The 26428-nt window shown below is 40.8% G+C and overlaps 1 protein-coding gene across 1 annotated transcript in view; it reads left to right on the top strand.

Moving 5' to 3' along the window:
- Window positions 1-26428, top strand: part of LOC139700328 (klarsicht protein-like) — a 474285-nt gene that overhangs the window by 446656 nt on the left and 1201 nt on the right. The window lies entirely within an intron of this gene.

Here is a 26428-nt window from a genome sequence, read left to right on the forward strand (position 1 = left end):
CGCCCACGTCTTAGGACGAAACCTTCGATCATTTTCGCCCGTGTTCATTTTTCAAAACCGACGCCCCCTTGCTTCCTCGAAAATATACCGAAGTCATGGGAAATGTCTTTCGACTTACCGGAAGTGCTAACTTCAGCAGCAACGCCTAATTCCACTCCTTCCCCTAGGGAAGGCGTCTCTGGCGCGGGCTCCCCTCCGGCATGTGTTATTTTTTTGCTGATTCTGTTTGTTCGCGAGACGAGTGGAGCGTGGTGGTTGTTAACAAATGAGCGCGTGTGGGATGCGAGAGGGAAGTTCTCCACTCTCCCTCGGACGCGCCGGGAATACGCGATTCGGGATGCGTCCCACGCCTCGACTCTCCTCAATCCCTCCGCGGGCCTCCTCGGCCGTTGGCACCGGAATCACTCTCACTCTCCGCTCCGCCCCCTTCAGTGGATCATCTCCATCCGTCCTCGCGGCGGACAATCACTCCTCTTCTTCATATCGGTTGATCAAGTTTGTTGTATTTCATCAGGGAAAAATGTTTTCCATGCAATGTATTTGATCCCGTGCCATTATTGAATTCCATATTTCAATTTTAATTGATTATACGTTGGATAAAGACTAAACTTTCGTTTGTTAATACATTGTTAATATATCGATGTATTCATTTATTGTCCGATTACCCAGATACCAAACTGCCGTAGGTGAATCAATGTCCTTAGCTGATGCTAAACTCTTAACCTAAGGCGGTCAGGTTACTAACCAGACTAACCAGGGTGTGTTCGGGGCGCTTGCTTTTAATAATCTGTTTTTTTTGCCATTAAAATATTTTATGTATATTTTTCTCTGTTATTGTGGATAGAAAACTGATAAATTACGATCAGGTGACCGGGGAAAAGTGATGGAAGTGTTCCAGAGAATAGAAATAAAGTGAGAAATATTTATGTATTGTGGAATGCGTTGGCAGAAGGTAATGTGTAATCAAAGAGTAGAGTTGCCTTAGTTAATAAAATACGCATTCTTTTGATCATTCCTCTTATTTTTTCTTTCTTAGAATTGAAATAGGATTATATTTCTATTTCCTGTCATAAATAAAACCCTGATTCGTTGACTTCCTCTCGGTTCAAGACGCCATACTTTGGGCATCAGGAAAAAATTTAAACAACAAATTTAAAAACTTATTCATCCATATTGTTGAAGTTCAGCTCTCAAGTATGATTCATACTTTCAACGGATGCACCTCATTCTTACGATACAAAAATAACACGGATTCAGAGTAGGAAATCCTGAAAACAACCGTGTATCGTCGTACGCCTACTGCAGCGACACTACCATCGATCTATGCTCTTTCTTCGCCATTCATCTAAACCATACTATTCTTTGGCCAGTTTCCTTCCCCATGAACTCCATTCCTCCCTACCCCAGCTTCCTCTGTCCCCCTCACAACTATCCTGACTCATCAGCTCTCCATATCCCCCTTCCTCCTCCTCAAACCACCCTGCTTCCAATTTCCCTGCACCCATGACTCCCCCATCGTCCCCCCGCCACCCTTTTGGCGATTGAAGGTCGTCCAGTGCCTCTCTGGCCAACCCTTGCGGGGGAAAGTCGAAGAGAGGGAGAGACATGGGGGTACCGCGTTGGTCGAAGATGCAAGATGGCATTCACAACCTTTGGACCGGGTGGATCAATGCGCCTCGGTCATTCGTGAGCCGCGCTCCCACTGTGATGAGATAAGCGTCATTTATTTTTGGATAAGAGTAGAAAAAACGTGCTTTCCAATCTTAAATCATATCTTCTTCCGCCCAACTTTGATGGTTGTTTACTTCACGCTTTTTCTTCGGCGAGACGAATTGGCTTTTAATCCTCTCCACTTATCTTCCTCTATTCAAGAATTCAAAATTTAATCAATTCCAAAGGAGCGCGTTTGGTGAAGTCTCTCCTGACTGCGACGTCGTGGCAAAGAAATGCGGTTCTTACGGCTCGCGAGTATAAAAATTGCGATTTCTTATCGGTTAAATTACACCCTTCGCGATTTTCACATTGCGAGTCGTCAATGAATAATGGAATTCTTTTTAAGTTAAAGATTTTCAGTCATGGTAACAACTTCTTTTGGATGTGTTGTTTTTCGTCTTTCCGTTCATGCTCCCATGAATTATATTTGTTTCACTTTTTTGTTGCGTGTGTGTTTGAAGCTGTCCAGCGTGGAATTCTCGTGAAGCGACCTTCGTGCACGAAAGCACCGATTCCAATATATTGGGGGAAGGCGACCTTTGATACTTTCCGCCGTGACGAAGTTTCGGTGACAGATAGGAAAGATTGTACTTAATAAGCGCATTCGAACAGATCTTATCTGAAATACGGCAGGCCCCAATTATTGCACTTGTCAAAATTTTTCCAGAAAGTGCTCAATTTGGTTGAAATTGATCATGTTGCTGTATTCTGTTAAGGAAATTATAAATGTGGCTCGTTTTTGAGGATTAAATATGAGATTTTGTTGATTTCGCGGTTGAGAACAAAGAGCGGCACGCACGTAAATTATTCGCGAAGGAAACGATTGTTATCTTTTTCAGTATCGGAATAAGGTTCCTACCAACCCGATGTACATTGGCAGATATTAGTAAACCTACCGAAGCGTGCATTAAAATGACCTTGGTCAGTAATGAGCAGCATAAAGCAAGAGTTTACGTTAATTGTATAGGGGCTAGGCATTTACAACAAAGAAAAAAATGATAGTAATGTAAGTGATCTAAAGTGGAGGAAAGTGATGTAAAGTGGAAGAAGTAATTGAATCTAATAGTACCTTGTGTTGCTTTACCTCTCGCGGAAATTAATCGAAACAGTTGCGAATAACTGTAAAATTTATGGGAGTATCTGTAATGTCCAATACAATGCAGGATTGTTTATTTTAACAATGAGTTGAACGATTGTGTGTGTCATGTTAAAGGCGTCAACAGTGAAGCGGCCTCCGTATAAGTATGTGGAGCAAGTATAACTAATATGTATATTGTAATAACTGTTTTAAAGTTTTTTGTCTTTTAAACCTTGAATTGCCGCATTTTATTTTCAGTAATTTACAATGTATGTATTTGCCTTTACATTTTTTTTAAAAGTAGGAACTCCGTGTCTAATCCCGCAAATTACTATTCCCGAAAATATTTGGGAAAACGCTGGGGTCGTATTTTAGATCTCTTTATTGTGTGAATGCATTGAGAGCAAGTCAATATGGCGTACGAGAGAGCTAGTCAAGGGAGTTGGATACGCCTGTTGACTCTTTTTTTAAGTTTTTATTTAATCGATATTGGAGATTTGAAGACCCGTCACTTGTTGTTTCATCTTTGCCCGAATAACATTTCGAATGATTGTCGGAACGGTGGGGGTCTTGGGCTCGATATGCTTGAATGGGCGAAAACTTTTCACACATTAAAAAATTATCATCACTTTCTTCCTTCTAAAATGTTTTTATTAAAAAAAGTTATAAAAGGCATTAATAGCTCTGAATTTCACGAACTGGTTATTTTATCGGCTGCCTCCAGGAAAATTAGATAAGATTCCATTTTATCGGCGGTCACTTCATGCGAAAAAAATCAGGAGCAAGTGAAACATTTGTGAATGTGAAAACTCTCTCCGTATTATTCGGTTTGGGGAATTCTAACTCCTTCCACCTCTTGAGAGTGGGAAGAAGGTGATTCTTCCACGCATGCTATCATGTCTAATGATGAGGCCAACAACGTAGCAAATACTGCCAGCTGCATGTCCCAGCGAGTACGCGACTAACGAAACATAAAAGACGAGATGGAGTGGAAGTTTGGTCAGAGGTGGGAGCGGTAAGTAGCAACAAAAGCCTTCGTCGCCGAAACCCGACATTTCATCGTGGTTCTTCCGAACTTCCGCTTCCCCAACCCTTTCCCCCGGGCGCAACCTTCTCACCCTCCCCCACGATTAATGCCTTTATAATGACCCCTCTCCCTCGACCGCCACGATCCGGGGAGAGAGGAAGACCACGCCCCCGCAGGTGGATGGATGGATGGGTGATTCCGCCCCCCTCCCCCGCACACACCACCTCTCCCCCCTTCCCCTTTACTCCTTCGCCCCATTCCAGGTGCAGCGGCGGGGTGATGTATAAAAAAAGTGAGGGACTTGCGTTGCGCCTCACGCCGCCTGCCTCCGTTTCCATGACGACCGCGACGCGCGCTTGCTCTCACTCGATGACAAATGCTCATTGTCCCTCCCTTTTGTTTTGCATATCCTGTGACGTAGCCCATCAAGCCACGTGAGATATATCCATAATGTGTTTGGGGGAAGTGGGTTTTTTTAGCAGTCAGTACACATTTGGCGCCATCGGAGAGGTTGTAAATGTGTTTAATTTATGAGAAACAGGCCCCTGTCTCCATGTGTCTTTTATTGATGAAACCGCACGCACCCCTTTTACAGTTAATTTCATTTCCTCCCCCTTCTGCTTTAAAAACCTCTCTTCACTACGCGTCCCGCACATTCGTGTTCGGCTATGGCGATGGGGAAAGGCGCTCGTGCTTGAAATTTGTTGTGTCGATTACCTGCGGTGGCCCTCTTATGCTCCGCTGAAAGGAAGACGGCGTAGGTTAGGCGCCGTCTCCCTTCATTCCTCCGATTTTTGCAATCATACTTCCTAGATAGCCGTTATAGGTCGTGACGATTCGGAGATTTAAGTGCAGGGAAATTGCTAGGGCATGTTATTTTAAAAAGTGAAATCGTAGAACGGCTGCAAAAGATCATTACAATCCCTCCCTAGATGGAGAAGAGCAAATCTTTCCCGCATACATCCAACGAACTTCAATCCTTAATTTCCTTATTGATCACGATTCGTCCTTGGGTAAGGGTCTTTTTTATCTTTTCCGACCCGTGCGCCCTATGAGGTGCAGCGGGTCAGCAATTAATCGCCGTTAGGTTTGAACTTCTGTGCAAGTTTAAATCGTGGGAGATGGGTTTGTTCCAAACTCGTTGATTTTATTCTATGGAAGTTTCATAGAACTATATTCTGTTCACAGGAGAATTGTCGCTGGCTGAGACCTTGTTTTTTTTTGAAAATTTTGTTTTTTCGAAATCCTATTCTTGGCAGCCATGCGGTTTTGCAGAAAATCTATCCCCGTTACGAGCATCAAGATTTCGTAGATGAATTAGAAATGTACTCAATGAGTATTCCTTATTTAATTCATGATTATAACTCGATTGCGTAGTTGTTAATTCGTTTAAACCCATTCTATCATTGTTAGGCGGTCGTATCCGTAAAAATGTACGTAGTGTAATGCGTGTCGCCAACGCGGACGGTTCATCACATATTTTTATTAAAAATTACGTGAATGATTGTCAATTCAATTTTACTGCCCACTTCTGTTTGAATTCTCTCTCGAACCAGAAATATATTAAAGTGCAATGTCATGTTTTCTAGTTTCGATTATATAAATTGACTCAGTATTCTTGGTTGTTGCTTAATAAAAATGTATATTAATTGGATTGTTAATTTTTATTTTCCAATCCTGCATCAAAGACGTGTGAGAAAAAAATTCAGACGGGAGAAGGAATCCATTGAAGGCACAAGTAACGTTAAGTTAACTCGGTCTAAACCTGTCGCAAAATTTCCTGGCGGACCCGGTGCAATTATGGAGGAGAGGGAATAAATGAGTCGTAGAAGGTAAATTGAAATCCTCTAGTGGTTGGTTATAAACTGTGACCTGTCGTCCTCGGGTTGCCGAGCTGCGTTGCCAATTGCCTCTCATGCTCGCGGACGTTCTATTTTCGGCCGTTCACCCGACGAGCGCGCTCGCTTGCCGCAGACCCTCGCTCACATTCTTGCAGCATCGCCATGGTGACTAAGACATTTGATTCAATGTCTGGAAGAAGTGGGCGCATTTTTCTCGTCACCTCCTGGAAGTTGAACCGAGTTCAGCCGGCTACGATCATCATAGTTTCGCAACCTGGAGTTTCATTAATTTTCTGTGCAAAAACATTGCGTATTTCGTACGTAATGGGACGGATATTTCTTCCACTGCAAAAGAACCGTAAAAAAAATGCTTCGAGGGTTTCCGGGAATGCTTGCAGGCATCGGTGAAAGGAGCTCCATTTCCAATATGTACTCCTTCGCCCCTTTGCGATTCGTTGTGTGACGCTGCGAAATGCGAACTTAACGAAGTAATATTCTCTATCAATCACTGCTTGGCCCGACGGTTCACTTTTATTAATCTTAGCTCCTTTTAAGGAAGCATTTAGCAATTTTTAACTTGGGGATTCGCGTGAGGATGGGAAAGCTAAAAACATTCTGTTCGAACGTTGTAGCGAGTTGAACCGCAGTGAAACGCTTACTGTACATATACGACAAATATTAATTAAGACGAGTCGCCGATATGTTTATTTGTGCCATTTTTGGAATCATCGCTTAGTTTTAGTTTCTGTGAAATATCTTTCATTGCAATAGTTTAGTTAAGTAAATATTTAAGTTCCCTCCTTTGAGGTAATGTTTGATTAGTTCGATCAAAACTGGAATTAAATTCCAATCGACATGGAAAGTTCTCTTTGGACGAAAATTCATAAAATCATTAGACATAAATTGCATAAAATCATCTAACTATGATTACTATTACAATTTTCCACCCAAATATTAGATGTAAAATCCATCCCCTTCCCCTATCGAATGACCATGTCTGTTTTCAGACATGGTCATTGGACATTTCATGAAAAATCAAATTTTATCAATCAGACCCTAAATATTTAACGGCTTAGCAATTCATTTTGCGTATAAAATTTGGTTGACCGTATTTTGTTTTTTGAGAGAAACATTGTTTTTCTCATAATGGCGAACTTCCTCTACATCTCGCCTGAATCTGTTGAATGTATTTTGCGTGCACTATAGCAATTTTGGCGTTATTTCCTTCAAATCGTAAATTTATCCCGTGAAATTTTATTTTCATTGTTGCTTTGAAACACTATGCTAATCACAGGTGGTCATAAATGGCTTGTTCTGGAATGGGGAACTTGCATGGAAATGGCTCGATGAGCTTTTGTTCGCGTTAGTGGGCGGCTCCATTCTTCCCGGGTTGGCCTTGTGCTGCCCCCTGGTCACAACGCTGCATCCAATTGAGATGCCGGTTGGCGCAGAGGCGGGGGGCATCGGTCGGCTGGGGGGGCGGGCCGGCTGGACGGCCTTCTCGGCCCCGCTGCTTCGTTGTCCGACATCCCAGACAAGCGACGTGGACACAGACACACCATGCTTTTCCTCCCAGGGAAGGGACCACGTCTTCTGAGTAAATTATGAAGCTTACGAGAGTTCCAAGAGGCACAGTGTTGTGAGTGCAGCAGGTTTTTCTGATTACGGTCACCATACAAAATATTTTCTCGATTATTGGTTGGGTGGTATGGGTGTGGTGGCTATTTTGGTGGGGCGGAAACGAGCGACCCGCGGGTCGTCTAGCAATAGTATACACCATTCGATTCGCCCTCATTTCAGGGACGAAGGTTTCGAATCGAAATAAAAATATAGCCTTCGTGCGCATCTATATGTGTGTGTGTGTATATTTTTGTATATATATATATATATATATATATATATATATATATATATATATATATATATATATATCAAACGATGGAAATAGTTGTCACAGCGGCTACCTTCCTTGTGGTTTCTTTATTAAAATACTCGACGCATGTGAAGCGGGCTGCTGGTAAGAAAGGTTAAGAATCCGAACGAAGAGTAAGCACCAAGTGCTCAGTACTTGTGTACGTTGTCCATGCAAGAATTGCAAGATCATCTCTCCGCGTTCCCGTGTTGACATCGAAGATTGAAAACCCGAGAACGAGTGGGGGCGGGTTGACTTTAAAATGTGTATGCGGTTGGCTTCACGGGATGTCCCTCCCGAGGGAGACCGGGAAGGAGCGCGGCGTGCGGGGGTGGGTGTGTGGCAGGATCGTTTTGGGAAGATTCATATGGTCGGGGATGAGGTGAAGAGCGGAATAAGGACCCTCCAACCTCTTAAAGTGAATCTCTCCCACACACATCTCTCCGATTCTTTTTTCTCTGACATCGTTATGGCGAGTTGACAAACTTTACTGTTTCCGGCCGTATATTTTGCCTTCCTATAGACTGCCGTTCTCTCCAATTGTCCTTTTTCAAATGTTAACTCCACAATTGTGAACCGCTTGACTTTTATCTATCTCCTGATTACTTGTTATCTTTTATCTTAGTTCTTACGTCAACCTAGAAACTTGGTTTGTTTCCAATTCCATCCTCCGAGAGTAGATTGTGTTTGTACGTTTCCCGTAATATTCCCCTTTAACTACAGCAGGGAAATGTGCTCATATTTTAGGTTTTCAATTTCGCTTTCCCCGAGGTTTTGCTTCACTGTAACATTACTAAAACTTCGAAGTCTCCGTTAAAATTTGATCACGATATGTTATATTTTGGTATAAGCAACAGCTTTGAAGCTAACCTCCCCAGTCTTGCGAGCACAGTAGCGTTAGAGCCAATGGCATGCTGTGCAATACGCCCAATTCCTTCATGTAAGCAAGCGTTCTGCTCGTTCCTTGCCTAATTCATGAAGTAATATGAAGTAATATAATATTTATTGCGCGCTTCGAGGAAATAGGGTTTGTGATCGCCCTTAATAAATCCGCTCGAGCTATAAGTTGTCGGAACGACTTGATGATTACTCCTCACCCATTTGCAAAAACTTATTTCATTTTTAGTTGAAAATTTTGTTGGTTTTTTAGTATTCAGAAAACAACATAGAATACTCCAGAGTAGTACTTCTTCTGATTGGCATAAAGCAAGCTGAAAGTTTATGCGTACAGAATAAATAATAATTCTGCTCAAGTTGTTGGACTGAATCGGTTCGGCATGTGTTCGGTTTTTGCTGTTTTGGTGTCAATCATAATTATCCTTTACCCTGCTATTTATCATCTCATAACAATTTATTACTCATTTTTAATTGCGTTCTCTATGACTTCGAATGTTCCAAGAGGTATGGCTGTGTAGTCACAGGTACAGCTAATGGTATTATCTATAGATTAATACTTGTATTGTTGTAATGATTTTAAAAATAATACTACTATGTAGAATTTCTTAAGCACTAAGTTAATATCCGTAAAACGTTTATGTAAAATTGATTTCAGAGAATATAGAAAACTAGCCGTTTCACCACTTACCATTCAGAATATTTTTGTGTACGTGGAGTTTGTATTACCTCTACCGTGTGTACCCCACAGTGCACAATAAGCCTCCCCGCTCCAATTTCTCTCTCGCCACGCTGTCTGTTATACCCAGACTCTAAATGGTTTTCCTCTTTATACGCCTCTTAAAGCGCCAGCAGCTCTTCCCTTTCCATGAAGATTCCTCGTTTTTGCTTTATAGAGCGTAATCCAAATTGGGTGTCCTCCCTGCCTGTTTTAGCTTCTGGTGAAACTCGCAATACTATGTTTAGCGCAATTTCTTTCGACCCTCGGATCAATTCGTTCTGGGTTTCCTCCAGATACGGGGAAGAAGCTTAGCGTAGCGGTTCCCGATCTCTCCGAGTGTAAATCACCCATCATCATAGCTTGGGCTTGGTCTGTTATTTTGAGAAAATCTCCAAGAGAGCCTTTCGAGGCCTACTTCACGCCAGTTTCTTAATATCAAGGTCGTAGAAATTCATCTCTTAGGCATCTGAAGTTACGTCCTATTCTCTTTTTGATTTGGAGATTCCTCTCATCAGAAAGTATAACCGACCCAGATGTTTTATTGATAAGACTCGGGAAAATTCAGGTGCGCGTGTATTTTGAAGTGCATCAGAGGAGAGGCTTAGCATTTGCTAATCGGTATTATGAAGCTCATTGAAATGGAAGATTGTGCATATATGCTTAAGGATATTCGTGTTTGAAGGGTGCATGACAACGTGTCCTTTCGAACAATCGAAAGGCATTTCAGGACAGTAGCAATAGCATATTTTTTGTCCATTTTTAGTGGTATTTGATGTCTTTGAAATGTATAATAACAGAGCGTCAAGTCTGCAATTTATACGCTAAGGGCAATTCTTAGGTTCATTTTATTGTTTTTGATAATTATTACTTTGTCTTTGTTAGTAAAAATGTCGTCAGATATGGCACAACAATTATAGGCTAACCGTAAAACCAAGGTCATGCAAATTAAATTTCATCTGCGAAAGGAAAAATTATTTTAATGTTTTCTAAGACATGATGTTTATACCAAGCATTCTTGTTGCACTTGTTTTTCGTTATATTTTTGTGGGCAACGTAATTTTAAAACGCATCGTAAGGGGAGCTCTGTGCTTTCTTCACCTTTCCCGCTCGTCGATAATATTGGGCTGATAGTTTCCGGAACCACTGTTGTTTTGTTTATAGCTCGGTATTTGGTTTGGGGGTGCGGCAGTCCGGAGCTTGTTCGGAGTTGTCGTCTTAGGTGTGGGATGGAATAAATGGAGGGCTAGAATTACCAATATACGGAGAAATAACTTGTGTCGGCGTGTAAGAAATATGTTGTTTTTCAAAGCGGCCCATGTCTAAGGGCAAAGGCACCGCCTGCTCATTCCTGTGGATGTATCTTTTCCCATTGGGGCATTCGTCGGAGGACCCACAGGTGGGAGCGGGAATGTAAGCGGGAGGACGAGTTGGTAGAATTGTGGGTTGGGGTTCGTTTATTCTTGGAGCCCCTGGCTTGTGTACACGCCGCTGATTTCCACCGCTCCCTCCCATCTTCACCCGCTCGCACCCTCACCATATCCTCCTCGACTTCCCTTTCTTTGGAAACTATTCGTCGGTCGGATGTCGGTAGGCATTCACGTCTCGAATGCATTTTGAATTCATTTACAGAAAACTCTTTTCTGGATGCTGATTTAATTTTAATTTCAGATCGAAAAGTGTGTGTGGAAACGGACATAGAAGTAATCAATTTTCTTGACCTACTGTGCTGCATTTTGCTGCATTTCCAAAGAAAATTTTTCTTGTGCTCCATATAGCACATATTTAGTGAGGTCAACTACGTTTTAAGAGGCCCAAAATATGTAGGCGACTTTTCTTGAGTTTTTGAGAGGCATATAAATTTTGGTTGACAAGACATTCTCGATATAATTCGTTTTATTCTTCCTAAAAGAACATTTATGACCGTAATGCTATGGTAAGGTTATTGTACGAATTCAGTCTTTCGCCGGCCAAAATGTTTCACGAGTTTTGTTCTTTTCATATTAGCTAACAAGGAAGAATATCGTCATATTTATATCTCGCTGAGGTTTAGTAACCGACGTCCATATTACGAGTAGGTTAACCTTGCCACACAATTCCCCGGAACCATGTAAACCGGCCGAATACATAAAAATAGGACATGATAGGCTCTGAATTCTGGCAGAGAATCTTAATTGGAGATGCGTTTATGGATGAGCGGTATTTTTATTTAATAATGCGCTTGCTGAGACCCCTGTGATCTTCAGATGTTGGCTTGCGCCAAATAATGTACCAGGCTGTATCAGATCTTTCTCCATCATTTTTTTCAACGGCTGCTATATTGTAAGATACACGTATTTGTACGTCCTATACGAGATGAAATCGGTTGTTTGTGCTCTGGGCGGTATGTGAACCATTGTGAAAGCTTTGAATGGATTTAATCATGGTACGAGGCCATAGGATAACTCAGCTGCTGCCTTTAGCGATACAGTTTGATTTCTTACCAGTGAGTGATTACTACAGAATATATTTAAATGTGACTAATAGCATAAAGTTGGTGACCGTTAACTATGTATTAAATTAATTCCCTTAAGGTCTTTTCGAATTTATTTCTTTTAATCTTCTCATCAAATGACAGATGAAATGTTAAGTGCGCTTTTATGCGTGGCATTGCGATATGAATTTCGTGACCAAATTGTTTTCTCATTTCCTAGAACTTAGAATATTTTCGACTCCAGCCATTAGCGACATCAGCAGAGTGATGTGGGTAATAACCTCATCGGCAATTTTTGGCGTAAAAAATGCGGCTTAAGTTTGTCCCTTGTGTGTGATTGATATTATGATATATTAATGAATTGCTTGGGAAATTAATTGGCCTTCTCTATATTATCATCCCGGTGAAATATATACGAGATTAGATAAATCTTTGGGAATTAAATGCTGACATGTAATATTTAATACTTGTCTGTCCGCTTCTCCTCATTAATTAGATCTTATTCGTCTACCATTATAGTAATTATTAAGGTTATTTTATATTAATACCCCATTGCATATAATGATTAAAATATAAATGAATCAAGTTTAAATTTTCTTTTCTGTCATAAATCACCATTCTTCTCCCTACCTCCAGGTTGAAATAAGCGAGTAGGTCCACCCATCCAACCTGTATTCAAGGTCAAAAGGTAATGAGGAGGATATATATTCTTTTCGGTTTAAAAACCCAAAAGGGAATACTTGAGAGGGGATTACCTCGTTACTCGTACGCTCGTGGCAGAAGTTGATGTTAGTTTTGCTCTCAGGTTTTTTAAATTTTCTCAGAGTGGAGAAGATCCTGCTAATTTTATGCGACATAATTGGTGCCCATTTATTATATTTTTAATTATCATCCTTTCAAGGATGTAGATCCGGGAAGTGGCTATAACCGGTACAATTCGTGAGGCGTCTCTTTTCCTTCATGTGGTCATTCGACCACTCGGACATTCCGGAGCGGTATACTCGATTGCCCCCTGTTAGTTGGCGAGGCGGTGCTGCATTCCTCCTGTGGGGGAGGAAGAGGGCAAATGCTTAACCAGCCAGTCACCCAGTGTCTTCTCGAGCAGGAGTTTATTGTTGGGCGTGATGGGACAGGGCGGTACGTTAGCAAGGGGAGGTGGATGGTGTGTTGGGGCGAATGTCACGGCCCGCGGCGGCAGCAGATGTTTCCATGACCACTGCTCCGTTAACAAGCGGATAATGTTTCGCGGAAAAAAATAAGCCTTCCTCAACGCTTGGAAAAAATTTCCGGGTCATAATAGTAACCGATTTGCCCTCGGAATTGTGTTGCAGGAATTTGCGCGATCACATTTCCTTATTTGAACGGACTGTGAGACTTTATATTAACTTTGCAATGGTTACGTAACACTAATGTAACATGATGATAATATTCTAATATCGCGTTTCTTGCAAAGCTAGTTAATTTCATGTTTCTTGCAAGTTGACCGAATTTGAAGTGATAACTTTCGTCCGGAGAGCAATAATTCAACGTCATCTCTTAGAAAAAACTAGAGCAATAACTTATTCCTATAGGTAGTTATTTCCACGAATAATTCTACCTTTTATCGAGAAAATAACTTGAGACTTAACCAATATTTTCAGGATTTTGAAGTTAGAAAGAGAGAGCGTCGCCTTTGGCGATATCCTTTCATCAGTATTGGGTTTTAACAGATTAGTTAGTGAAAAGAAAATGTTTTGCATTTGTTGGATTTACTCCTTGACAAACGCTTTAAGAATTCGTATTGCTAGTGTGTTCGGTGTTTTATTCGATTTGTTATTTGGCATTCATGCGCTCGAGTCAGTTTTGTTTGCTGTCGAATTTTGATTAGTTCCCATGTTTCAAGTGAATTTTAAATGGAAAATTAACTCTTGCTGTTGAAGTTTCGTAACTAGAAACGAAATTTTAGCAACCAGAAAGCGTACTAGTGCGGGTGTCTCAATGGAATAGCCTTGACTAGGGCATATTGCCATTGCGGGAAATCTGTTCGACACCAAATACGGTTGCCATCTGGGTATCGTAATTGAATAAAGCTCATCGTCGAGGCACGAGTGGTAACTCGGGTGAATGTCTTCCGTTAGATATCAATGTCGAGATTCTGTACAGCCAGAATGAATTTTCATTCAGCTATTGATATTCATGCGCGACTCATGTATAATGCTTTCCAGTGATGCGCGTGACTTCGTGATTGGCGATTCTATTCGGATGAATGAAGATTTTTCCCATGCTCGGCCCTGAACTCTTAGAGAGCGCGTTTGTGCAGTCGCACCAAAATAAACTGGGCGTGCGGACGTGCCTCCTGCCTATATGGGAAGGTTTTCACGGAGAGTAGACACACTCGAGTTCTTCGAAGGATAGACTCTCAACCAACCACTGGGAGGGATTCAATGAGGCATTGAGAAGTGCTTCCCTATTTGTAGTTGGCCTCATTGACCGCTTTTCGACTTCAAAAATCGATTCTATTGGCTATTCAAACGTACACTTGCGAACGCGTACGCAGACACTCCGCTCAATGGTTGGAAAATTTTGAAAAAAAATAATTGGTTCTTCTGTAATTAAATTCTTGCGACAAAAAGCTTGAACCTTGAGTGCAAAGCCTTAATCATTTTTTGATAGTGTGTCTTGCGTTCTTTACCGGTAGATATTAGTGAGGAAGAATTTCAAGGGAATCTTATAGAATCTTCATGGTTGCTGCTGAATTTTAATTTTAGTCCCCGAAGTTTAGAGTCATCTCTTCATAGGAAGGATATTTTGGGCGGAGGTAAATGTTTTTGGCCATATATCCTTTGTTTTGCATCTCTTAGTGCCTTCAAAGTGTGTTTCCGGCATCGAGAATCTCCCTATTGCGATGTAATTGAGAGATGGTCGTGTGCTATAGTTCACACGAAGAGTTCATTAGTACCGCTGCAATTCTTGGGTCCCCCTTCACCTGAGTTCTCAGTCGCCGCCTGTTTGTCCCGAAACGGGGCCCTCGCGCGGGTTGGGGAGGAGCGGAAGTCGCCCTCTTATCTTTTGTTTTCTTTTTACAATCCCCGACGCCCCTTTTTTCCTTCGCATCCCCCCCCCCCAGTCGGTGCACCTGGCGCCCTGCCAGCTCCTCCCTCCAGTCACACCTCACCCTCCGTGGGCCCCACCCCTGTTGGGACGCTCCCGGCGCGACGCTCCCTCCAGGCCATATCATGCCACCCCTGTCCCTCAAAGTAAGCTTCTACTCAATGTTCTCATCGCCATGGCTCCATCGAACTGGGTTGAGATGCATTGGGACCGCACACGTGGCGCCGCGGATCGGGCCTTCCCGACGACTTGAGTGGATGAATCACACCGACAAAGATTTTTTTGGGGTGAGGAAGCGCGTCCTTCGTAACTACCTAGACGGGGATAGTGTTTTCCCATTTAGATAATCCCAAATGTAAGAGACTGAATGGGTTAGTTCCTAAGTAACCTACCCGCAAGTTACTCCGACAGTTGCGTGATCGTGTCTCCCTGGTTAATAGATGCTATCATCGCCTGCATTGGATTTTTGAAAATTGAGTCAGCAGTGTCAAAGGACATCATCCATCCGACCACTCTAATAATGAAATGATTACCATATATTAATACTCGAAGTACGTAATTACGATATTCGTCGTGAGAATTTCCTTCAACCGAATCTTTCCTTCATCTACCACTTCCAACTCTAATGGACGCCCATGCGTGGTATCGTCTAGAGGGTTATAATAACTTACGCATTATCAGTTGTATACTTTTTCATTTGATTGGAAGAAAGACTCTGTATATCACATGAATAACATCCTATGTATTCATCTTTGTTAAATGACTGACTGAAGTAATCGCTGATGCACCAACGATATGAAGTTGTATGCATTAAAAAGATTAGCAAAACACACTTTACTAATGTTTAACTTTTACAAGAGATAAATCTTAGTTGGAATCTAATGAACATCTCATATCCCAAACACTCCAGAAAAACTACTAACTCCGCGATCCTGATTCAGTTTATAATGTATTCAATAACTTAAAAGGGTACATTGCATGCTTTATCAATATAGCAAACTATTAGCCACTTGATATCAGGCCATGGTGTAAACAGTTGCATTGTTTCTCGAAACACGGCTCCTTTTGGCGATGCTGCGTTTGTATATGTAGTAGTTCTTTGAGACTCCCGTAAAAATAGAAAATCACCGGTGAAAATATCGAGGGAATGAGTTGAAAGCAGCGTTTCAAGCCGCGATGGTTTTATTCGGGTTTCCATATCTGCACGTGATGAGAACTGAGGGTAAACGTACATTTTCCTGCAAATGCTAAAGAAAATCTTCCCTATGGCTAATGTAATCGTAGAATGTGAAGTCCTAATGAATCTTTTTATGAAGTAGGTAATGTTAACCTTGCTAAGTGGACTTAGCTTTAACCTTGCTAAGTGAGCGTGCTACTTATGATAATATTGGCGTAATGACCGTCCTTCTGGTGAGCACTTGTTTCATGATAATCCACACCTTGCTCTTCAAATAAGAACGTTGTGACTCAATTTAGCAGTTTTTATCCTCTGTTGAAACCCTTGTTCAATATGCTTCGCTATCTTGCTGACTTGACTTCTTTTGTGTTTATTTTTATGGGCATGTTTTGCTTTGGCGTATTTCGTCTCCATACTTACAAAAGGAAGCGTCCGGCGTCTTATCCCCTCCTCTAGTGGCGCTTTTTGTCGACCCAGTTTTCGAGCATGTGGCCTTGTTGATCTTATTGGTGTGGCAATCATTGTATCATTGTGCGTGACCTTATTTTTTGGAGCCATGCTTGTCGCTGAAATGGTGTGGTGATTGAACTAATCGCGCGAAAACCTCGACGTCAGTTGTTGTCACCCTCCCGACCACCCAAATTGGTCCCTCGATGCATCTGAAGGTTCCTCCGTCTCCCTGGGCGGCTTCAAACTTAGCTTAACTTCCTTTTGGGACATTTTTCAAGAGACACGTGAATAGGCTATCCCGCCACACTTATTAGGGAACAAACCTTCCGTTTTGCCTTTTGTTTTTTAGTTTTGGTTATATTTATTACCCTGAGTCACCAATATACATTGGTATTTTTACTTCAGTGATAATGGATTTCCGCAAAGTTAAGCCTTAAAACATCGAATATCATTACTAAAGAGGCATCCTTCCAATGTATGCAAGGGATTCAATCTTTAATTCAACCTTCGCTCCGTAAGTGACTCCCAACCCAGACCCTAGAATAATTTTGATACGCTTCTCAGTCATAACGTTTCTCAAATCTAGCACCTCTACGCTGCACGTGATGTAATCAATCCAACTTCATGATGGTCCCATATGCTTGCAGCTTCCAAATGAGACCTAACGAGCAAAATATAACATTTCTGTTTAACCTTTTCAGCACACCTCCTCAACTTTCTTCTAATAAATCCTAATTTTCTGTTAGCTTATCCACATATTCCCCGTGTATGTTACACTCAGGAGAGGCCGTGAAGGAGGGTAACGCCAAAGTATATTGGAGTCTACACTTCATATTTCGGCGTTCCTGATGCAGTAAACGTAAGCTGACTTTGATGGCAGCATTGTAAATTTCATTTAGACATCTATTCGGTTGCATTTATTAAAGAAATATTTCCTAGATTAGTATACTTGAAGTGAATTAGTTTTATGAAATTTTGAATGTATATGGCGATTGGTGATATAAGTAGGTTGCTGGATTTTGTGTTTTGTTAGGAGTCACAAAATGTTTTATTTAGTAGCTGTGTCCATCCAAAAACCTACCTTAACCGGTAGATTACCTAATAATATTAATGGCGATTGGTTTCCAGCTAGAATATTTTGTTTATTAAATATGCGTAATAACTTATATCAATCAATTCAACATAAACCAGTATTTGATACTGTCTGTGATTTGAATCTATGAATTTGTTTCATTAAAAAAGTTCAAGTTGCGTTTTCATATTTTAAATATGGACATTGGTTTTATGCTGATACATCTACATCTTTTCTGCAGTCGATTTGTGACTAATTAACACCAGGTAAGTCAACGCAAGGGCGTGTGCCACCATCGTGAGACGTTAGGATGTCAATGTATCCCGAGAAGAATATAGGGTCTTCAATCACTTACCTGCGGAACTCCTGTAATTGTCTACCTTTAATAAATTCAACCCGTCGACAACTACTTTTTGTTTAGGGCTAGATAAGAAATCGCTTATCAATCGAGGTAGTATCTCTCTCGTACACCGTGATATCTTAGTTTGTGCATTAATTTCTCACGAAGGAACATATCCTAAGCTTTCTTGAAACCAAAGATTATAGCTTCGTTTTGGCATTCCTTTCCCCCAGTTTCAGGATATCATAAATAAAATGACCCAATCTAGGAAACTTGAGCTGTAAAGTCTCGCAAAATAAATTAAAGGAAAACTAATGAAAACTTCGTTGCAAAAAAAAAAAGTTTTCCTTTGAAAAGAAAAGTTAAGAAAAAAAAGGACAAAAAGAAAATTATATATATCCAATGGAAAAAAAATATATATATTAAAAAAAACAGAACAAAAGAGAAAAAAAAATATCTTATATAGACAATAATTAGACCAGAATCTTATGTTAATTTTAAGTTTTTAGATTGATAAATGTTTTTCCGTCCTGTTGACGTGTTTTTGGGCAAAATGTCTCGGCCCTTAGAATTAAGCTAATTTTAGTCCTTCCTTTAAGATAAGGCCAATTGCCAACCCACTAGAGGTCTCTCTTTCAATTTCTCCTTCACTAACACTGGAAAGGTACACGTTCGTCATTTACACATTCGATCGCCATTTATTTCCCTGTGCACACTGCACATACACTGCCGCTGAAGGGGTGGACGTTGTCACACCGAAGCAGCGTCAAAACTGAGGGCAAATGCCCATTCATTAGGGGATCTGGTCTGGTCTGGAAAACTTCGTTGCAATTTTCCACAGTTAAAACTTTATTGCCGACCATGGTTTCGATACACTGTATCATCTTCAGGATGACCTGAAGATGATACAGTGTATCGAAACCATGGTCGGCAATAAAGTTTTAACTGTGGAAAATTGCAACGAAGCTTTCATTATGTCTCGATTCCACAATATCACGCCTGACTCTTCACTTTTCGTAAAGGAAAACTGTTATAGACGTAATGAGGCATTATTACGGCTGTATAAGTTTTTCTTTAATTTGTCAAAAAGACCCAGTTGTGTTTTCCATGATCTGCTTTTCCTGAACCCGTGCTGGTTATGATAGTGGTGATACAGGTTTTGAAAGCTATAATCGAAATATTTTTAACAAATCACAAGTATAGTGTTTTTTAGGGGAGAAGAATTGAAAATTATTACCATGAACATTTTTTAATTTACTGGATAAGTGGTCGTTTCCAGCCAAGGCTACACGTCACTATTGCGGTGTTTTTTTGTCTTCATGCTATCCTCCTGTCGGTATTGTTTTCACTGTGGCATATAATTGTTCCCTCAGCTTAAGAATACGTCAAAATACTGCCATACCGCTTAACTTCTTGAGTCTGGTAAATTCCAATGGCAAAATGGAATCAATGGACAAAAATGGAAGGTCTTAGTGTGATTATCAAGTTATTAATATGAAACTCATTATATTCCTCCTGCGTCCCTAAAAAATTACTGCATTGTCAGAATTCTAATTGATTTAAAAAAATCATGTTTGCCTTTATTCATAGTTTTTTTAAAACTTAGTTCACCTGTCTTGTTAATTATTTTTACCGACACTAAACCTAATACATTGCACGCATCAATGACTTGCCGTAGTGATTTCGCTAAAAGTTGGTTAAGCGGGATTCAGCTGTAAATTTGATGCTTCATCTGGCGAGCGTCGTTTCTAACTCGTTGAAAGAAGCCGTCCCTGAAATCGAAGACTCTTTTTCTTAATAATTGTTGTCCCTTCTCCCGACTTCCACTCTTTACAACTACCTTCGTGCTTTCTTTCCATGGCTCTCCCCCCCCCCCCGGTAATTCTCCCGCCCCTCTAATGCAATTGGCGGTGGGAATCCCCTTGAACTAAATAATGCGGAGAAGTGACACGCTGAGCTCATATTCAACCGCCGTTGTCTCGCGGTCGCCATCCGGTACCTGTGTCATGCAATTGTATGTCTAGGCCTCAACGAATGATGATGCCTTCCTCGGAAACATAATTAATACCTATCCGGGTTGCGCCGATCCAATTGCTCCACCCTTCCCTAAGAGAGACACATTGCAGCTTAGAAACCAGTGATATAGGTAGTAATCTTGTTGTCCGCTGAAGACTATGCTGGACATGATACATTATCGAGGGTGCCTGGCTGAGTTCTCTTAACACTCGCCAAATATTTTTGAATTTTTTGGGAAGTTTCTTTATGGCCAAAAATGTTTCCATTGGAGATCGAATGCGGTTTTTTTTTAATTTTAATAGCTCAAGAACATTCGTATAATTACATGATTCATGAGTTCCGACATCGATTTTCTTAGTGTAAGCTCTCTGGCTAATGCAAAGGTGACGGTTTATAATCACGGCCATGCAAAGGAAGTTTTATACTCAGTTGTGGTTTTATCCTAATAGACCTTAATTTAACATAACCGTAACCGTAGAAGCATTATATTCGAACATTTCAGCCAATGCTATCAGTATTACACCTTCTTGAATAGGTGTGCCTGTGTGATGTTTCTTGTTCATGGCGTAAACTTTTTGGGTGCATTGAAGTGTGGGAATCTGGTCTAGTGTTCATTGCTATAGTTGGTTTGCATTCAATCACGAACTTCTCTCGAGGTCAATATTTTACCAGTCATTGAGTGACTCGGCGCGCTGAAGTGTTCAATTCGTTGACCAAGGTACACCAATGGATGAAGCGATTCCGGCAGCTCTCGGAAGTTTCGTTTCAAGTACGAAAACAACCCAAGCATCATTTTTCCTTTAGCTTCCGCTTAATTCTTCTCCCAGTGATAATATTCTTATTGCTCACGACTTAACACTCTCAGGAACAATGAACTCATTTGTCTGGATATTAATTTTTTATTATTATGTCCTATTACTAATGACTAAAAGATATGTTTGCAATGTAGTCGTTCAGAACGAGTTTGGAAGTAGTAGTTTGATTGCTTTAAGCTTTTGTATCCAAATAGCCTGGTGCACGTGAACTGATTTTATTTTCGCGGACCAGTGGACATTGAAATTCATTTCGGAAAGTGTTGGATCAAGAATAAAATAAAATCAGCGGAAACCTCCCCGGTTCTTGAAAAAAGAATGCTAAATTTCGCTTGGATGCAAAAACTGGAGTGAGTGCCTTAGGGCGTTCTGAGACAACGCAATAATTAACCTGTTACCTGTGCGATTTCACTCGTGGAATCGAGAAATAATGCCCCACACTTGTCTGTTCAGGCAATAGTGAAAACATTAAATCGACTATCCAAAGTTGAGTTTTTCTTCCTTCTCCCTTATCACCTCAACAACTCATAGAGAGGGGAATTCTGACAAGTAAATAGTGTCACCTCCACGGTAGACTTCCTTCCCTCTTCTAGTCATGACTGTCGGCTTGCGTGAGATTGCCATGATAATATTTTTTCAATCCTCTTTATTTTTTTACTTAATACAAGAAAGAGAGCCTGATACTTAAAGCACACTTCATCATTCTATGGTTTAGATACAATGCTCCTTGAGCCTGCCGCGGTACTACTAACTTGTGTGTGTGCTTTAATCAATCAAAAAGTGGTTTCACAAGGTCAAGCCTAAAAAAATTCGAACTCGAGAAAAAAAGATATCATTGTCAAATGAGGGAAAATATTTTTTTTTAATCTGCTGATAATATGTTGCTGAGAAGTCGAAGAAATAAAAGAACATGGAATAGAGAGTGCGCCGAGCCATTAGCTGGATTGCTGTCGGAGTTTTTAAGCTCGTGTATGTGAAAACGCAAAACAGTCAATCGCTTTGCTGCGGATATACTACCTTGATCAAAAATTTCCCGGAATTTATTCAGAAAATTAAAAATACAAGTTTATTCATCTAAATCTATATTGTCCCCTTCAAAGTAATCCCCATCGACTGCAACACACTTATGCCAGCGCTTGATCCAATCCTCGAAACATTTTTTATATTCGGTTTTCGGTATGTCCATCAGTGCTTCCTGCGATTTTTCCATTACTTCCTCTCAGCTGCTAAAACGCGTTCCCCGTAATGGTTTTTTAACTCGATTGAACAGAAAGAAGTCACAGGGAGCCAAATCAGGTGAATTCGGTGGCTGTTGGATGGTATTTGTTGCATTTTTCGTCAAAAAATTACGAATAATGATAGCACTGTGCGACGGTGCGTTATCATGGTGCAAAATCCACGAGTTTTCTGCCCACATTTCTGGTCTCTTTCGGCGAATTGCTTCACGCAAACGTCTCATAACGCCCAAATAATACTCTTTGTTTACTGTCTGGCCTTCTGGCAAAAATTCTTGATGCACTACACCGTTGTAATCCATGAAAACCGTCAGCATTGCCTTCTTTTTTGACTGAAAACGACGTGGTTTTTTTGGTTTCGGCTCATTTGGTGAACGCCATTCACTTGCCTGATGTCTGGATTGCGTGTCGTACTCATAAACCCACGTCTCGTCTCCAGTAATGATCCTTTTGATGAATGTGGGATCGGATTCAGCCTCGCAAATCATGTCTTTTGCGACGTCAACACGGTCTCTTTTTTGCATGAAATTGAGGTATTTTGGCACCAACTTTGCTGCTACACGACGGAAACCCAAATCATTAACCACAATGTCTTGGGCGGATCCATAGGCAATGTTCAAGTCCTCCGCTATTTCTCTGATGGTTAATTTGCGGTTATTGACCAACATTTCTTTTACTTTATCAATTTTTTCACCGACTTTCGATGTCGATGGTCTGCCACTGCGTTCATCATCTTCGATTGACTCACGACCACTTCTGAACCGCTCGTGCCACTGGTAAACGACCGTTTTTTTTAGAGAATCGTTGCCGAAACACTTTTCCAATATTTCCAACGTCCGTGCGCCACTAAATCCGTTTTTTACGCAAAATTTAATACAAGTTCGTTGTTGCAAATTTAAATCCATTTCTGCAATTGTAAAAAATCGCCAACACACAAAGAGATAGATGTACTCTTGGCTACGTAACTTTTGCAAATGTCAAGTTATGACACTAAGATTTAAAGGGAATATCAACAACAGATGTACCAATTTAACAAAAAAAACAGAACTCAAATCGGAACGATGGGAGCGCCACACGGTGGTTATTCCGGGAACTTTTTGATCAAGGTAGTATATAGAAAACACGTCTGTTGGTAATTATTTGAGTCGACATGTTGATGGGGTTTTTATTCTCTCCGATCTGAACATGGTTTTTAAGCCGGGGCGTAATGCGTTTACTGTACCTAATGGAAGTTTCGAAAGTGCCCGCAAAGGGACTGATTCACGACGGCTCGCGTTGGGGCGGAGCGGTCGGTGGCGGCGGAGGCCCGATCTCTGGCTGAGGGCGATCCTGAACGTTGCTCACGAAGGAGAGGTGGAGAAGGGGTGCCTATGCGTGTGGGTGGATGTGGTCGGGAGTGGGTGTAGTGAAGTGTGGCTCGTATCTGCCTGTCGGCAAAAACGGGGGTCGCTGGAATCGAAAGGGTGGGTGGTGTGGGAGGGGAGTGTATTGGTTGGCTGGTCTTGGAGCGGAGGGAGAGAGGAGGAAAGGGGAGGGGGGTAAGCGGACGGGAAGGAAATCGTGACATGTGATTTTAGGCACGCTTTGCGATCAGTCACGCGCGGAGCTGGAGTTTCGCAACCCATCTCATTTTTTTAGCTCTTTTTTTTATTGCGGCACGCCATCCCGACCCCTTTCACTCCTCCACCCCAATGCAACCTCCCTGCACCCCTCTCTCCGAGTCGTTTCTGTTTCTTCCCCACCTTCTTCGTCGTCTTGTCTCCTTTCCTCTGCCCACCCACGCCCCCTTCCTTCCTTCTCGATCATTCCTCCGCACTCTATATGATTCTGGTCTCTCTTTCCATACCCTTTTCACCTGAGTTCGCTCTTGCAGCATCTGGGTGTCTTTCTGACATAATTCTTTTTTCCGCGTTGAAAAGCTTATCTCATTTTCTTCTATGTGATATCGATTGCCGAGGTTTTGCAGGTAGTCCAAAATCTTTCGTCGCTGCACCAGGAGTTCCGTCCTCTTTTTTCCTGTTGTCCTGGGGATATTGGATGGATTTATCATTACTCAAAGTCAGAGTGCACGTAATATTTATTGTGCACCGTTAGAGATGGGCATGCTCATTCCTCTTCGTGCAAATGGAATGGTCGACCGCAATTCTCCGAAACCGTTTTGAAAAATCGAAAAAAAATAGGTTGATAGCACCGCTACAGCCAAGCTTTGAGAGTTAACGGAATCGCAAATGTTACCTCAAAGAATTTACTGACGATCATCATCGACCACTTAAATGTTTTGAATATGACATTTCCTTTTAATGATATGAATAAAACTCCTGAATTAAATTTTTTCGGAGGATTTAAGTCCTGTCATTCCGTTATTTCCACTTCATAACCACGGTGACGATCGAAAGACTTGTATAATTTAGTGTGACGTTGAACTCGAGTGAAAAATGCATCAAGTTCCAAACAGCGTTATTAATTCTATGGTTATTTAATGGTTTAGATATTACTCGAGGATTGAATTGTTTTGCTTGAGTAGTTTTTTTTATATTTTGAGTAAGCGACTGTATTGGCTCTTTACTATATGTTTCTACAACGTTGCTGCAAGTGCAAAATATTTGAGCCAATTATTTCATTTAACGCTCCCTTCTTCAGTGTTAATTTTTTAAATGAGGTGATCGTTTCAAACCATGTGTTTATGCTACTTTTTTTCTTCTGTGTTCACTTTGCGGCTGTTCTACCAAGAGTTAAAAAAATGTACGAGTTGTTTGGTTTGAAAATTTTATGACAGTGAAGTTAAAATGACCTGGCGAGTTTAATGCCTTAAAAGCTGGATCTCATTTCCTTCAATTTTCAGTGTGGCCTTTCCTTTTGGTTCACCAGTTTGGCCTATTATTTTGTGATGATTAGCAATTGTTATATCATAACCAGAATGCCTTTGTTCGGTTTTCCTTCGTAGTCTTTCCACTCTAAGTATAACTTGTATTTCGAGGAAGAGATTGTCGTTGGAGCAAATCAGGTCGGCACAAGTCCCATTCGAGTTCCGTGCAAAACCTCATCTCCGCTTCTCGTTTTCCTCGTCCCTCTCCCGTGTAATCATACAACGGGGAAAGAGAGAGAGGGCTAGGTTAGTGGCCGTGACCTTTGTTCTCGTCACTGTGAAGGTATGCGGGACCCTTCCTATCCCCCACTCGGATCAGTCCCCGTCAATTCGTTTTTAGGCTATAATTTATCCCTCAACCGGTACGTGTGTGCTTGCATGTCCATGCAGTGGCCCTGAGGGTTAAACTCCAAGCGGTGCTTTCAAATCTCTCTGTATATTTGGGGAAAACCTTTTCAGTATTCATGATTGAAGATTTGCAGTAAATATTGTCATAAATCAACCCTCTTCACCACGAGGGCTGGATGAAAATGTATTTTCTTCCTTCATCCATTTTGTTACCAGTGATTATACTTGTAATATAGAATAGCCAACTGGTTATTTATCTGCGTAATTGCTAGAAATGGATATGGGAATAATTCTGTGATCGGAGTAAAGCAAAGAAATGGAATAGCAGCAGTAAGATTTAAAAATAAGCATTAAAATGAAAACATTCTACCTAAAATGAAAATATTCTACCTAAAATGTTATAAATTCGCAGGGACATTTTTTCCAATCTATCATCGCCAAGTTTCTTCTTCAGCACGTAAATTAATTATTGCTGTCAGCATTGGCTTCCAGCCAAAGCTTGAATTTTAAATCGAAAAATATCCTCGGCAGTAGTGATGTGCACCTCCTTATTCATTTTCCTTGCCGAAACGTGTCATCTAGAGCATAATCTATTTTGGTTGATATTTTATCTTCTGTTTATAATGAATTGAGCGAATTACCTGTGAAAATGTAGAATGTCAAAACAGAATAAGTTAGTGTGATGTAAGACTTCATGTATTAGTTTAATATTATCTTAGGCGTCATGTGAATTAACTTTTTCTACAAATTTGAAAAGTTTGACCAAATGTAAAGTTTTATTTGACATTGATTTAACAATGTAATTGGTACGTCATATATGAAAATTATCTGCCAAATAGTAAAGCTGTTTAGTTTTTTTTCCCCAAATCATTTTATTTTTTATTGCTGCATCATCTTTGTGTGATGTGACATTTTTGTGAAGTAGAACCAAGTGCAGAACTACTTTCTATTTCATTTCGGCTGTTGGCTATATTTATTCATTGCCACAGTAGCCTTAAAATTAACAGCTGTCGTAGCATGTATTTGAAATCTTAAAATTATACAAATGCAATGATCGAGTGATTTTTATGCACCTTCTGTATCTGAATTTTTTACCTTTATATTATTTTTAGTGATTATATTTTGGGGATATTGCGTTCACCCTTGACATTTTTCCATGGCATACTGATTTTTTTATCCTGCTAATGAATTAAATTTTTAAATGATAAAAGTGTTACATTTTATTCGTGAAACACCAAAAAAAATCGAAAATAGATTATACTTGGCTCAAGGTGTTCGTGAGATAGAATTCAGGCATTGCGAGATCTATGTAACTTAACGGGAACGGGAGAGTCATAAAATGTCGCGCAACCCATGGCATTTACTT

This window comes from Hetaerina americana, unplaced genomic scaffold (genome assembly GCF_022747635.1).
Source record: "Hetaerina americana unplaced genomic scaffold, ioHetAmer1.1.p SCAF_10, whole genome shotgun sequence".
Classification (NCBI taxonomy): Eukaryota; Metazoa; Arthropoda; class Insecta; order Odonata; family Calopterygidae; genus Hetaerina; species Hetaerina americana.